Source organism: Myotis nattereri (assembly GCF_964212035.1).
Source record: "Myotis nattereri genome assembly, chromosome: Y".
In the NCBI taxonomy this organism is placed as follows: domain Eukaryota; kingdom Metazoa; phylum Chordata; class Mammalia; order Chiroptera; family Vespertilionidae; genus Myotis; species Myotis nattereri.
The window spans coordinates 7,022,816-7,036,672 of record NC_138094.1 but is presented as its reverse complement, the minus strand read 5'-3'; positions in this window follow the sequence as shown (position 1 = coordinate 7,036,672).

Below are 13,857 nucleotides of genomic sequence, written 5' to 3'. Positions count from 1 at the left end.
TAGCTTCTATGTTTGTTACATAGTTGCTTGCAGCTTAGAGGCCTGCAGCCCAGGTGGGGAATGTTGGAGTCCTCCATCACTGAAGCAAGCAAGCCTCATGTTAGTTTCAAGCTGCCTGGCTGCCGGCCACCATCTTGGATGACAGTTAATTTGCATATTGCCCTGATTAGCCAATGGGAAGGGTAGCGGTTGTATGCCAATTACCATGTTTCTCTTTTATTAGATAGAATATTTTCTCCTTTTTCTTTCCTGTCTTATCTTTTTTCCCCTCATAGATATCATTTGTGCTCTCTTTTCTCTCCCCTAATTCTCTTTTCTCAGGTGGTCACTTATATTGGGGTTATCAGTGTTGTGAGTACATTCACTCTTTGTTCTCTTTGGGTCATGTCTTGTTAAGGTGAATTTTATCCTGTCTGGCTAAAGTGCTAGAGAGTGTGCCACATAACCAGACATGTGGAGAGGAAACTTCATCCACGAATGGGTCACACACCCTAGACCTAGCTACAGAGGCAGGAAGAAGGGGGCAGTGAGGGAGCAAAAGAGGAGTGTGTGGTTGTGATGTGTGTGTGGCACAGTTAGACCCCTCAGGACCTTCAGGGGAAGGCTAACCGGGCTAGCCTAAATAGGCAGCCTCCGCTACCATTGCAAACAGTACCAGGAGACCAGCGCTTCTTCAGAGGCCTCACCTTTTCAAAGGGGAGAGCTGATGTAACTGAGAGGCCAGCCTCACCTCCACCCAGGGTGCCCTCAGGTAACACCTGGATCTCTACAGCCACTCATGCCAGGGACCTGCTACCTCAGCTGTGGTCCCATGGTCACTGACTCTTCAGCCACTCTGGGTGAACTCTCCTGTGAGTTCTGAAGCATGTTCCCCTATGACAGGCCCAATGCTTTCGTCCAGGGCACTGCAACCACTTGATCAGCAGACACGTGAGCAGCCCGCTCCAGTCCAAGGAGCATCAGCCTTCCCCAGGCCTAACAGCAGCAGCCTCATGTGGCCTGACACAATCCAAGGAACAGCAGCCACGTGAGCAGTACGCCCCATTCCAAAGAGTAGCAGCTGTGTACAGCTACCATCCATACAAGGAACAGCAGCCTTGTGATCAGCACCCCCACTGTCTGAGGAACAGCAGCTGTGTGAGAAGCTTCCCCCCACCAGCCAGAGGAGCCACCACAGCTGCGAACAGCACCCAACAGAGGAGCTGCTGCCAACTGAGGAGCAGCTGCTACCTCAACTTCCTGAGGAGCAACCGCAGACCGAGGAGCCACTGCCACCCAAGGAGCAGCCCCTGAATAACTCAACATCTAGATCTGTCAGTGAGATCAAACATGGGTAGACAAAGAAACACCCAAAAGAAAGGAAAGGAGGACTCATCAGAAAAGCAGCTAAGTGAAAAAGAGGCATGCAACATGACAGAAAAAAAAATTCAGATTAAGGGTGCTAGAGTGCATAAACTGGATGGAGGAAAACATCAACAACTTATGCAAGAAGCAAGAAGAAACAGATGAAAAAATCAATAAATTATGTAAGAACCAAGAAAAAATGAAGAGCGATATAACAGCAATAAAAAATACCATTGAAAGTATCACTAGTAGACTAGGAGAAGTGGAGGACTGAATTAGTGAATTAGAAGACAGGGAAACAAAACACACACAAACTGAACTTCAATTGGAGAAAAAAATTAAAAGATGGGTGGAGAGCCTAAGGGAGCTATGGGACAACATGAAACAAAGGAACATATGAATAATAAGGGTGCCAGAACTACAGGAAGAGGAACAAGGCTTAGAAAACCTATTTGAAGAAATATTTTCTGAAAACTTCCCTGATATGGAGGGAAAAAAAGTCACACAAGCACAGAGTCTATCGAAGAAGATGAACCCAAAAAGACCCACAACAAGACACATCATAATTATGATGGCAAATGTTCAGGACAAAGACAGAATCATAAAGGTTGCAAGAGAGAGACAGAAAGTTACATACAAGGGACCTCTGATTCTATTATCAAATTATTTATCAACAGAAACACAACAGGTCAGAAAAGAATGGAAGGAAATTTACACAGTGATGCAAAGCAAAGGACTGAATCCAAGAATACTCTATCCAGCCAGGCTATAATTCAAAATTGAAGGGGAAATAAAAAGCTTCACAGACAAAAAAAGTCTAATGGAGTTTATCACTTCCAAACCAATAATTCAAGAAATGCTAAAGGGACTGGTTTAAAAGGAAGACATAAAAAGGTAAGAAAGAACACAGGCACAAAAAATAAAAAGGATTACAAACAAGTGCTTTTCAGTAATAACTTTAAATGTAAATGGATTAATGATTCAATCAAAAGACACTGAGTGGCTGAATGGATAAAAAAACATGTCCCATATATACGCCGTCTACAAGAAACCACCTCAGTACAAGGGAATCACACAGACTGTAAGTGAAGGAATGGAAAATTATCTTTCAGGCAAATGGAAATGAAAAAAAAAGCTGGGGTAGCAATACCTATATCTGACAAAATAGACTGCAAAGTGTAAGAGATAAGGAAGGCCACTTCATAATACTAAAGGGATCAATACAACAAGAGGGTACAACCCTGATAAACATATATGCACCCAATGCAGGAGCACCCAAATACATAAAAAAAAAAAAATCAACTACTGCAGATATCAAAGGAGAGATCGACAACAATACACTCATAGTAGGGGACTTTAATACTCCCCTGACATCACTGGATAAATCCTCTAGACAAAAAAATCAGCAAAGAAACAGTAATCCTAAATTACTCACTAGATCAGATTGACTTAATTGACATCTAAAGAACATTTCACCCCAAAGGTGAGGAACATACGTTCTTCTCAAGTGCACAAGGGGTATTTCAAAAATAGAAGACATATTGGGTCACAAGCAAAGTCTCCACAAATTCAAGAAGATTGAAATCATACCAAGCAACTTCTCAGACCACAAAGACATAATAATAGAATTAAACTACAATAAAAACAATCCAAAACACTCAAACACTTGGAAGCTGAATAGCATGTTATTAAATATTGATTGGGTTACCAATGAGATCAAAGAAGAAATTAAAAACATTCTGGAAACTGATGACAATGAAAACACAAAATTCTAAAGCCTATGGGACACAGTGAAAGCACTCCTGAGAGGGAAGTTTATAGCTCTACAGGCTTACCTCAAAAAAAAACAAGAAAAATTGTTAGTAAATCATATAACTCTACAACTCAAAGAATTAGAAAGAGAGCAAGAAGAAAAGCCCAGAGTGAGCAGAGGAAAGGATATAACAAAGATCAGAGAAGAAAAAAATGACATAAAGACCAAAAAAACAATACAAATGATAAAGGAAACCAAGAGCTGGTTCTTTGAAAGAATAAACAAGATTGATGAGCATCTAGCCAGGCTCATAAAAAGCAAAGAGAGAGGACCCAAATAAACAAAATTAGAAATGATAGAGGAGAAATAACAACAAACCCCACAAAATACAAAAAAAAAAAAAATGTTAAAGAATACTATGAACAACTCTACTCCAACAAACTAGACAACCTGAAGGAAATGGACATATTCCTAGAAAAACACAATCTTACAAAACTCAATCAGGAAGAATCTAAAAATCTCAATGGGCCAAAAAATGTGGAAGAAATTGAATCAGTCATCAAAACGTGCCCAGCAAACCAAAGCCCAGGAGAAGACGGCTTCACAGGGGAGTTTTACCAAACATTCAAGGAAGAACTAAAACCTATTCTCCTCAGATTCTTCCAAAAAATTCAAGTGGAAGGAACACTTCCCCGCTCATTCTAAGAAGCCAGAATCACCCTAATACCAAAACCAGGTAAAGACAACACAATGAAAGAGAATTATAGGCCAATATCCCTCATTAACATAGATGCCAAAATCCTGAAAAAAATCCTCCAAATTGGATTCAGTAGTACATCAGAAAGATCATACACAATGACCAAGTAGGATTTATCCCAGGGATTCAAGGATGGTACAATATCCACAAATCAATAAGTGTGATATGTCACATAAACAAATTGAGAAAGAAAAAAAAAAAAAAAAAAAAAAAAACCATGGTCCAATCAATTGATGCAGAAAAAGCATTTGACAAAATCCAACACCCATTTTTGATAAAAAACTCAACATGGTTGGAATAGAAGGATCATACCATATATAATAACCCCACAGCCAACATCATACTCAATGGTCAAAAACTAAAATCATTTCCCCTAAGAACAGGAACAAGATAGGGATGCCCACTCTCACCACTCCTTTTTGACATAGTACTGGAAGTACTAGCCATTGCGATTAGACAAGAAAAAGAAATAAAAGGCATCCAAGTTGGAAAAGAAGAAGTAAAACTGTCCTTTTTCGAAGATGACATGATATTGTACATAAAAAAAACCCTAGAGACTCCATAAAAAAACTATTAGATTTAATAAATTAATTTGGCAATGTAGCAGGATACAAAATTAACACCAAGCAATCTATGGCTTTTCTATACTCCAATAGTGAACTTACTGAAAGAGAGACTAAAAAAGCAATCCCATTTACCATCACACCAAAAAAATTAAGATACCTAGGAATAAACTTAACTAAAAAGGTAACAAACCTCTACTCAGAAGACTACCGGATATTGAAAAAAGAGGTAGAGGAAGACTTAAACAGATGGAAGAACATACCATGTTCATGGATTGGTAGAATCAACATCATTAAAATGTCCACACTACCCAAAGCAATCTATAAATTCAATGCACTCCCCATTAAAATACCAATGGCATATTTCACAGACCTAGATCGAACTCTCCAAAAATTCGTCTGGAACAAAAAAACACCCCGAATAGCTGCAGCGATCCTGAGAAAAAAGAATAAAGTAGGAGGGAATCACAATACCACATATCAAGCTATATTATAAATCCACTGTTTTCAAAACTGCCTGGTACTGGCACAAGAACAGACATATAGATCAATGGAACAGAAAAGAAAACCCAGAAATCAACCTGAAGCAATATGCTCAAATAATATTTGACAAAGGAGCCAAGAACATACAATGGAGTCAAGACAGTCCCTTCAATAAATGCTTTTGGGAAAATTGGACAGATACATGCAAAAAAAAAAAAATGAAACTAGACCACCAATTTACAGAATACATAAAAATAAACTCAAAATGGATAAAGTACTTAAAAGTAAGACACAAAATCATAAAAATACTAGAGGAATCCAAAGTCAACAAAATCTCAGACATATGCCGAAGCAGTTTCTTCACTGATACAGCTCCTAGGGCAATGGAAACTAAAGAGAAAATAAACAAATGGGACTACATCAAAATATAAAGCTTCTGCACAGCAAAGGAAACCATCAACAAAACAACAAGAATGCCCACTGCATGGGAAAACATATTTGCAAATGTTATCACCAATAAGGGTTTAATCTTCAACATTTATAGGGAACTCATACAACTTAACAAAAGGAAGATAAACAATCCAATCAAAAAATGGGCAAAGGACCAAAATAGACACTTTTAAAAAGAGGACATTCAGAAAGCCAAGAGACACATGAAAACATGCTCAAAGTCACTAATCATTTGAATCTGAAAGATGCAAATCAAAACAACAATGGGGTACCATCTCACCTCTGTCAGAATGGCTATCATCAACAATTCAACAAACGACAAGTGCTGGAGAGGATGTGGAGAAACAGGAACCCTTGTGCACTGCCAGTGGGAATGCAGACTTGGGCAGCCACTATGGAAGACAGTATGGAGTTTCATCAAAAAGTTAAAAATGGAACTCCCATTTGACCCAGTGATACCACTTCTATTAATATTCCAAGGAAACAGAAACACCAGTCAGAAAGGATATATGCATCCCTATGTTCATAGCAGCACAATTTACCATAGCTAAGTTCTGGAAACAGCCTAAGTGCCCATCAGCAGATGAATGGTTTAGAAAACTGTGGTACATCTACATGATGGAATACTATGCTGCTGTGAAAAAGAAGGAATTCTTACCATTTGCAACAGCATGGATGGAACTGGAGAGCATTATGCTAAGTGAAATAAGCCAGTCAGTGAATGAAAAATGCCACATGATCTGACTCATTTATGGATAATTAAAACCATTATAAACTGATGAACAAAAATAGAGGCATAGCAACATCAAGCAGACTGTGAAACTAAAACGGAAAGGCTGGGGAGGGTTTGGGGGTTGGGGTAAGAGATCAACCAAAGGACTTGTATGCATGCATATAAGCATAACCAATGGACACAAGACACTGGGTGGTAGGGATGGCCAGGAGAAGGTCAAGGGGAGAAAATAAAAGGAGACATATGTAATACTCTTTGTAATACTTTAAGCAATAAAACAAAATTTAAAAAGAAAAAAAAAAGGAATCAGAATGTCTTCACCCTATGTAAGGTTCTTAAGCCATTGATGAATTGTGGGGAATGGTTAATGTGTAACTATTCATGCCAGTTGCATATGGCCCATCAATGAGCAGTTGGGAAAAGTCAGTGATATGGTTTATACAGGTTAGCGGTGGCCACGGTCATGCTGCATAATGAACAGGTGTAAGGTCTTGGTGGGTCCAGTGAGAAGTATTTCTTGAGCTCATGAACTTGAACATCAGCAGGCTCTGCTCCATGTGCCCCTCATACTCCTCCTGGGACCAGAAGTTGTGTGTGTGTGTGTCGGGGGAGGGTGTCAATGGCAGGTGTGCAGCACAAGACCAGCAACAGAGATACTGTTGACACCTGTGGTCCTGTCACACCTGCTAAGCTTCCACAGTCAAAGCTCTTCTCACAGCCCAGCCCGAGATCCAATGGGATGTGCTGCTCTGCAGTGGGAGGAACCGGCCAGGCACATGGCCAAGTGGCTACAGGGAGATGTGAAGACAGGGTTGTCCCAAGGCTTCATCCTGCACACATTGCCCACTCCTGCCATGAGGCTCTCATGTGTCGTGACCCAGAAGATAAGTTCCTGGAGCAAAGTCACTTGAGACCTCAGGGGCTTAGCCTCCACCAGCCTCAGTTTCTTTCGTTGTATTTGGAGAAGAGCTGCTGTGAGATCAGGTTAGCTAACACATGTTCCCGTGCTTGGGACCTGCTTCAGAGAGTGTGAGGGTGCCCCTCGATTTTCATCACTGTAGCCTGGACCTGGGGGAAACTTCCCCACCTCAGAACTCCCAGAAGAAAGGCATGTTTTCGGTGGGTGAGATTAGGAATATTTCTGTGATGGAGCAGGTGGTGGAACTAGAAGGTGAGGGAGGGATTCTTTAATAAAAACTTCAAAATAAAGTATAAGGTTGAATTTTTTTTAAAAAAAATATTTTTATTGATTTGAGAGAGGTAGCAATATCAATGATGAGAGAATCATTTATTGGCTGCCTCCCGCAGGCACCACACTAGGGATCGAGCCCACAACCCAGGCATGTGCACTGACTGAGAATGGAACTGTGACCTCCTGATTCATAGGTTGACATGCAACCACTGAGCCATGTCAGTTAGGCGAAGATGGAATAATTTAAATGGGGGATAAATTATATATTTTAAAGAGTGGACAGATACCTCACAGCTTAGTGCTATTTTGGCTTTAGCCAGACCTGAGTTCCTCTTCATACAGTTCTGAAATCATCAGTTAGGACAGGAGGTTATGACATCTGGCTGTGAACCTGTGTGACTCATGTCCTGAGATCCATTGATGGTTAGGTGCAGGGGATTGTCCTCAGCACCTGTGTGACTACATCCCATGATAGTAAGTAAGGTACAGTGGATAGTCGGAGCAACTGCTTGACCCACATCCCTCTTCCATTTTTTTTTTTTAAGAAACAGGATTATATAATCACATATTTTATATATACACTAGAGGCCCGGTGCACAAAAATTTGTGCACTCAGGGGTGGGGGGTCCCTCAGCCCAGCCTGTGCCCTCTCGCAGTCTGGGACCCCTTGGGGGTTGACCACTTTCTGGCTTAGGCCTGCTCCCCGGGGGATTGAGTCTAAGATGGCAATCAGACATCCCTCTGGCATCCTGGCAGTCCTCAGGAGATGTACACTTGCCGGCAGGGAGCAGGCCTAAGCTGCAGTCAGACATCCTTAGTGCTACTGAGGAGGCAGGAGAGGCTCCCACTACCATCGCTGTACTGGCAGCCATCAGCCTTGCCTGTGGCTGAGCAGAGCTCCCCCATGTGGGAGCACACTGACCACCAGAGGGCAGCTCCTGCATTGAGCGTCTGCCCCATGGTGGTTAGTGTGTGTCATAGTGACCAGTCATTCCCAGTCTTTCTGCTGTTAGGGTCAGTTTGCATATTACCCTTTTACTATCTAGGATAGAGGCCTAGTGCATGGTGGGGGCTGGCTGGTTTGCCCTGAAGCATGTCCTGGATCAGGGTGGGGGTCCCACTTGGGTGCCTGGCCAGTCTGGGTGAGGGGCTGAGGGTCATTTTCAGGCTGGCCAGCGACTGAAGCTCCCAGCCTCTCCTTTTTTTCTTTCTTTCTTTTTTTTTTTATTCTGAGATGTATTTACCTTCTATAATTGAAACATTGTTGCCGTCACTGGCACTCCCAGCTCTGAGGCCGTGGCATGCTGAAAGCAGGTATCTGGGGTTTGTTTAGCTTCTATAATTGAAACATTGTTGCTTTTGGGCTCAGAGCCAGGCTGCGGCAGGAAGGGAACCTTGGCTTCCTCCATCACTGGAGCAAGCAAGCCTCATGTTTGCTTCAGCTGCATGGCTGCTGGCCGCCATCTTTGTTGGCAGTTAATTTGCATATCACCCTGATTAGCCAATGGGAAGCGTAGCGGAGGTACAGCTAATTACCCTATTTGTCTTTTATTAGTTAGGATATGGTTATATAATCACCATATCTCTTGGTTCTTAGGTCCACGCTCAACCACTGAGCCACATATTTTTGAAACCTGCTTTTTACTTAAGATTGGGAACTTTCCCCCCACAATTATTCTTCAGCATAAGGTTGAATTTCTGTGTAATAGTCCACTGTAAGGACACATGGTTTACTGACTGTATTCTCTAAATGGGGTTGTAGGATAATTTTACTTGTCCCTCAGGTATGAAGTCCATTTGGTGTGTTCCTGTATGCATCCTTGCACATCCCCATTTGCTGGAATAAGCTCCTTATCACAGGAACTAAACAGAAGTTCCTGCAGAACTTGACTCCTGTGGGCAGAGCTCAAGAAATTTATCTCAGTGCTGTGGCCGATGCAATGCTGTGAGCACACTCCAGCAAACATGCTTCCTTGGCACACCAGGAAGTGGCAATGCCTGCCTGAAAAATCTCTAAGAGCCACTCTTAGCCCCGACCCTCACGCTCATTGGATAACACAGCAAGCGTGTCCCTGTTACACTATTGGCTGCTTACCCCTTTTTATACGATTGTACTTCCTCAATAAACTTAGATCTGTGTCTCTGAACCTAGTCTCCAGAGTCATGCATGCAAATGCCCTAGCGTGGTGGGCTCTGTCATCCTCACCCCCGAGGGACCCCCCTGTTCCAGACTCCCACATAAAATTTGGTCCTAAGTGTGGGCCGGTGGACCCCCTGACCCACATGTGCCTTTTGTCAGCCTCATTCCTCACAGAAGCCCCATCTGACACATTCCCCTAGCTGGCCAGCTTCTCCCAGTCAGGAGTGACCTTCACCTTCCACTGCATCTCACTCATGGGTGCCACGTTCACAATGCTGTCACCTGAGGTTCAGTGGGAAGGTCTTTGCCCACAGCTCCAGGGTCTTTCCTAACATGTTGGCTATCACTGGGCTTTCATAGATAAACCTCACCCATGCGGGGCCACTGCTGCTGATGCCTGTTTGTTTATTTGAATCCTCACCCGAGGATATTTTTCCACTGATTCCTTAGAGAGAGGGAAAGACACAGAAATATTGATGAGAGAAAAAATTATCGATTGATTGGCCCGGCATGAGCCTCAACCAGGGCCTGAGCCTAGGAGGATCCTACCACCAAGGTACAAGCCCTTGACTGGAATTGAACCTGGGACCCTTCAGTCTGGGAGGCCGACACTCTATGCACTGAGCCACGCCAGCTGTCATCTTTGCTGTTTGCAGGTCATTTCCTCCAGGTGGTGTGGGAGAGACCATTTCTGGGGGACAGAAGAGGGACTGGTTATGACACCCGGCTACCGTCAAGCAGAACTTGAAGACTCCAAGGTCCACACTTGTGCAATCCACCTGGGAAGCAGGTAGAGAGGGTGCCTGATGAGGCAGAGAAAGCCTGGTGGTCAGTGAGCAATGGATGCTGCCATGTGTTCCACACCCGGCAACAGAACCCTGCTGGTCAGGACAATGGGAATGGAATGTGGCTATGGACTGGAGGCTGAAGAGAGGGCTTGGAGTAGTGTGCCAGGCCCTCATGTGGCTGAGGCCTGTGTGGCCAGGTCCCACAGTGTGGCCGGTCCCACATAGCCAGGAGCCGGCCGAAGGACCCTCAGAGGAGCCACGTGTGCCTCGGCAGCACTTCCTGACCTGCTAGTTGCTCTTCCCAGACACCCACTCCTTTGGAGACACATCCCTGGTCAGTAGGGGCTCAGCCTCTTTCTTGTATCTGTTTTATTATGGTAAAATGGGTATAACAAAAAAGTTGTGTACTATTAGGGTCGCTGAAGGAGGAACACACTAGGTCAAAAGGGTTTAAGGATTATGAATGTATTAGGTCATCTGGGAACCAGATGCGCTGATCCCCAAATGGCACCAGCCACCAGGAACAGGAGTCAAAGATTTAAAGGACTCTGGGTGGGCTTTTTCAGCGGGGAACTCTCTGGGCTGGTCCAGATCCTGAGGAACTCCAGAGGGGAGAGATAATGGTCTTAGCAAGTGGAATTCGGTCTCATAAGCGGGATGTGGTCTTACAAGTGGGATGTGGTCTGGGCCAAAGGGAATGCCTGTTGTGAAGTGGCCTAAAGGGCAGATCCCAGGGGAGGGGTATTGATTCAATTATTTGATCAAACCTAACAGTTACCTTTTTTAAGTGTATAGTGCATTGTCACTAGGGACCTTCACAATGTTTTGCTGCCATCACCACCATCATCTCCAGAACTTTTCATCTCACCAAACTATTGTACCATAACTCAGCAAGTTAGATACAAGATGCCTTAACAATCCAATTAATTAGGAGTCTTGATTATGCGCAGGCTCAGAGGGAGGTGTCTCCTAATTCCCTGAGCAAAGATCTAGAGGAAGTTTTCTCTATTTACACCTTTTGAGCACTTTGTCTGCAGATTTTACAAAAAGCTCTGTATAGGTTATTTTTGCAGACAGTTTGTAATCTTTAATACATAATGAACAAACACTTGGCATGAGAATTGGGAATTATCAGCATTTGCCTATTTCGTTAGATGGCTAGCTTGCAAGGTCAGACAGTTAAGTTTTTATCTTTTTCTATTATTCAAACTAAAACAGTTATTTTACAAAATAAGGGACTATCTAAAAATAACAGAGTTGACCTATAGAACAAGGGACTGTCTAAGAATAACAGAGTAGTTCAAACAGCAGTTTTCCAAAGCAGGGATTTACTATGCCTCAAAACCAAAACTGTCCCCATCGAACCCTCTACTTCCTGGCCCCTTGCACCCACAGTTGCTTTCTGTCACTGTGAGTGTGGCTACCCTAGGGACCTCAGAGAGGTAAATGATACAGTACTTGTCTGTGTTGCTGGTTTGTTCCATTCGGTAGAATGTCTTCATAGTTCATCCATGCTTTAGTGGGTGTCAGAATATCCTTCGTTTTCAAGGCTGAGTACCATAATATTCCATGGTATGGGTGGACCACATGTTGTCTGTGCACTCATCCAACATGAACATTTGGGTTGGTTCTAGCCCTTGGCTGTTTTGAATAATGCTGCTATAAACATGGTGTGCAAATATCTGCTTGAGTCCCTGCTTTCCCTTCTTTGGAGGATAAATCCAGAAGAGGGATTGTTGAATCTTGAGGTAATTTCATGTTTAATGTTTGGACTCTATGATGAGATATAATTCGCACACTAGTCATCATTTTGAAGTGTACAATTCAGTAAGTTTCTCTATATTCACAAGATCATGCTACCATCACTGCTAATTCCAGAATGTCCTCATCAACTAAACAGGAATGCTCTTTTCTCAGTCCTTCTTGTCTATGTTTTAACTGACTTTTTGGCTACTTCAGTGTTTGTTCCACTCACTGTCAGTGGTTAATTGGCTGTGTCTTCTTTACATTTTGATGCTCACTGAATCTGTACATTTCAAAATGGTGAATTTCGTGGTGTGTGAATTCCATCTCAATTAAGCTGTTTTAAAAACAAAAGATATGCTGCAATGGTAGAAATGTGCCCAGGATATAGGGAAGCAATGAGGTGGGTGCCCATAAGACCCACCAGGAAGACAGCTTCTGCTCTTTTTTTTTTTTTTTTTTTTTCAGAGAGGAAGGGAGAGGGAGAGAGAGATAGAAACATCAATGATGAGAAAGAATCATGGATCAGCTGCCTCCTACTGGGTATTGAGCCTACAACCTGGGCACTCATCTAAAGATCTAAGGGATTTCTTGTATCAGTCTGGGAGATCTCTCGTCCTGTCCCTCCCACTGGGGGCCTCTCAGAATAAAGGCCTCCCAGTGCTCAAGTTGTGTGCCCTGATCCAAACTGTAACCTCCTGATTCATAGGTTGACACTCAACCACTGAACAACCCTGGCCTGGCAGCTTCTGTTCTTCATGATTCTCTGAGGTGGTCCCTCACTTGAGAATCCGTATGTAACCCATGAAATGGCTTTACTTTACACTCTGCTCCATGTTTCAATGGCCTTATTCCAAACTTTTCTAAAAGGGGTTTAAGATGCTAAATAAGTACATATGTAGTTTTCCAATGGTACACAAGTGATCCATAGAACTGTGATGAGGTGAACTCTAGACCAGTGGGTGACAACTGGTGGTCCGGAGACCACTGTTGGTCTGTGAGGTCCAAAAGATTGGTGACCACTGGTTTAGGAAACCTTGGGAGCAGCTGTCACCAACTGGTGGTCCAAGGATCACTGGTGGTCCATAAGGTCCGAAAGGTTGGCAACTGCTGCTCTGGATCATCACAGGGGTATCCTTTAAGGTAGCATTGCTTTTGTCAGGTGGTGAGAAGTGGGCTACTGAGCTGGGCAATATGTGAAGGGAATGGCAAGTTTCTGGAGTGCGTAACCACAGAGGGAGGGCTAGAACTGATCTCTACTGGAGCCTAAAACAAATATGTCAGTTTCTCCATCTTTCTCATGTTGGGTCTTGGAGCTTTGTAGATGAAAGGTTCGGAGTGGGCCGGAGTCACATACCTATGATGTGAGGCCATAATGAATCAAAAGAGATTTTTATTTCAGGCACCTGGTTGCAGGTAGGCTGAGTCCAATAAAGGAATCAGTGGAGACTGAAGGGGGAGGCAGACTTTTCTTAATCCTTGATGACTGCAAGCTGCTCTGCTAATGTAAGGGTTAGGTCCGTCCTTAGCTCCTCCCAATGCCAGGTGTCTTCTGGTTATCTAAACTATGCAGCGCTCAAGGCTGCAAGATTTTTGCAAGATATCTGTTAAGCACAATACGTTTTCTCTACCCCATTTTATTCTCTTTAACCCTTTCAGTAGAGTTTCTATGAGAGCCAGAAAGAAGTTGTGTGCCTCATGACGATGGGACATGGGTTATACACACTCTGGGGTTCTTTGTATGAAGTTCTGATTTAACAGGTCATTGGCACTGAGCAATGTTTTAAATAGTTAAAAATCATTTTTAAGTGGATGTCACAATTTACGTGAGCACTTTGCATGGTCACTTCGGGTCTTCTGTTCCTTCTATTCCAGTATACATTCTGGGTGTGCACCATCACACATGCCCCC